This window comes from Rhagoletis pomonella, unplaced genomic scaffold (genome assembly GCF_013731165.1).
Source record: "Rhagoletis pomonella isolate Grant_MI unplaced genomic scaffold, Rhpom_1.0 Rhpom_scaffold_19232, whole genome shotgun sequence".
In the NCBI taxonomy this organism is placed as follows: domain Eukaryota; kingdom Metazoa; phylum Arthropoda; class Insecta; order Diptera; family Tephritidae; genus Rhagoletis; species Rhagoletis pomonella.
The window spans coordinates 1-2,732 of NW_023477748.1; the positions used below are offsets into that span (position 1 = coordinate 1).

Sequence of the window (2,732 nt, forward strand, 5' to 3'; positions counted from 1 at the left end):
ATTTTCACGAAACAATTGATGAAAATATCGGCAGTGTTGCCTGTTGAACTTTTTATACGAAGACAATATTTCTCCTGGTATTTTAGTAGTAGTTTCCATAAATCAAAAACGAAAGCAACAGGCTAAGGCAGAATGCGGGAGTGAGACAACTGCCAGGTTATTATCAATTTAATTTAATTGCCTTCCTGTTCGTTATAATTTCTTTTAAATAAATTAGCCTCTTTTCAAAAAATGTTACACTTTTGTGTGATGCCTTATGTACGTTTAACATACATGTACATAATTTTACGAAGTTGTTAGCCAAGGCTTTATTTTGAGAAATTATTTAAAAATTATTGATGTTAATGCGTATTAAGAGAAAGGTAATTTAAATGCCTTTCTTATTGAATTATTGATGTTAATGCTTATTAAGAGAAAGGTAATTTAATTGCCTTTCTGTTCGTTATAATTTCTTTTAAATAATTAGCCTTCCAAAAATTTTACACTTTTGTGCGATGCCTTATGTACGTCCAACATACATGTACATATGTATTAAAATTGTGGAACTATGGCCAGATCGATTAATCGAAATAAGAGAATCCTTGGCCATAGTTAAATGTGTACATGCATTGTACACTTCTAATTTCACTTCACTTAAATAACCTGTTCCAGTATTCCAGGATTTAGTCATTTAGTCCGGAAGATAGTACTGAAGTTGCCTTGTGTGTATGTACTGGGCCCACTTCCTATTTCTGACTAATCCTGGAGTAAGGGAACAGGCTATAAATTCTTCTAAAATTCACTGCTTTAAATTTCTATTATAAACTCACTTTAAATTGCTGTCCAAATTGTTTTCCGCCACAGATCTCTTGAAGAGATTTCCAGCGGAGTTTCTGCAAATTGAAATAAAATCTTAACATATGGATTTTGCGAAAAAATTCTATACATACCTATTTAAAATTGCTAGCGTATTCCTTTTGCTGCGATCCAAAATGAAAATATCAACATTTTAACAAATTAAATTGAAAATCAAACCAACTTACCGCCAATGTTCGCAAACGTTCAAAAGAAATTATAATAGTGACGTATAATTTTCATGCTGCTATGATCAAAATGTCAAGTTTAGCTTTGCTTGCAGTGCCTATCGCTTGTTCGCTCTAGCACATGCGTTTCGTATCCTCATAAAACATACTGTTCTAACTTTAGGAAATTCCTTTAAAACCAAATGTGACTGTGTAGGTAGGCATCTGAAAAGTTGTAAATGTAGTGGTGAATTGGCTATCGCCGTCTTGTAGGGTATGTTATCTTAAAAGAGATGTTTTATGTATTATATGGCGACTCTGCAGGTTTAAGTTTCATAAGATGTATTTACTATTATAATTGAACTACCAATAAAGCAGTCTGCTATGGTATAGCAAACAAGTAACACAGATACCATATGGCATCATTTGTACTAACTGGCGTAAAAAATACGCAACGATTTTTTAATATGGTATTTTATTTTATTTAAATTAAATAACACTACAAAACTCAATAAAATAAGTTGGAACGTGCATAGATTTAATAATTCATTTAAAAAATTTACTAGTTGCAATTTACCAGTACAAATAAATCGTTATTTGCTGGTGCGGATTTCAGCTCCTTCAAATATTATTGATGCCATATCGTCGCCTGGGTAAAAGATTGTCGTATGTTAATTTCGGCAGGTTGTGTGGGAATCAATTGAAGTTTGAAATGCAATTTCTCAAAAACGCGAAGATAGATTTTCTCCAAAGTCTGAAAATGTTACTAGTTAACAAAATTCTTAAATTATTTAATTTTTAATATTTATTGTTAATTAGTTTTGAGTTTATGAAGGATTTTCTTTAGTAAAATTTTGTCGTAAGCGTCATTTGTCCACAATTTCGCAGCCACTTTGTATGAAATACGACAAAATGTGATCAAAATTTCTACTAAATTAACGACACTTATTACTCAATATCTCGGAAACTAAAGGAAATATCCCAAAGTCGAGAACGCCATTTTTAAGATATTGAATAGTTTAATATGACTGCATCACCAACTAATTTTTTACTAAATTATCGAAAAATTTGTAGCCAATATCTCGGAAACTAACGAAGATAACTAAAAGGTGATAACACCAATCGAAAGACCTTATTTCAAAATATATAACTGCATTTAGACTTAAAAATCGTCAAAATGGCGCTTACGACAATCTTTTACCCAGGCGACGATATGGCATCATACAAATTTAAAAATATACCACGCGTTTATTAGCACTTTTTAAATAAATTGCAAGTTCTAGCAATATTTGACACTATTTTGGAGACTATAGTATATTTATTTGTTTTTAATTTATTGGGTTATTTGGTAAAATATTGTATTTTAATGTAGACCTTTCTAAGCAGAAAAAATCGATATTTTAGTAAAGTTTTAAAATAGAAATTTTTCATCTCATAAAAATAACAATACCGTATTAAAATATAGTTTATAAAACTTTCCATTACAGCGTTGCATATAAAAATATAATTTCAGATAAGCTCAGTTAAATCTGTGAGTATTCAAAAAAAGCATGACGCCATATGGCATCAAAGTAGCGAAAGGGTTAGTTCAAAATATTACCAATATTTTTCATTTTTTTTGTATACTTACTTGAATTTGCGCAATAAGAAAATAAATTTTCACGAAACAATTGATGAAAATATCGGCAGTGTTGCCTGTTGAACTTTTTATACGAAGACAATATTTCTCCT

At 30.3% G+C, this 2,732-nt stretch overlaps 1 long non-coding RNA gene across 1 annotated transcript; it reads right to left on the reverse strand.

The window, feature by feature from the left end:
- Positions 1–224: 224 nt before the first annotated feature.
- Positions 225–1,465, reverse strand: LOC118732359. Its single transcript, XR_004992123.1, has 3 exons — positions 1,023–1,465; positions 930–959; positions 225–872 (listed from the first exon to the last, which is right to left on the reverse strand). It is a non-coding gene; the product is annotated as an uncharacterized LOC118732359 (long non-coding RNA).
- Between the last annotated feature and the right edge of the window lie 1,267 nt (positions 1,466–2,732).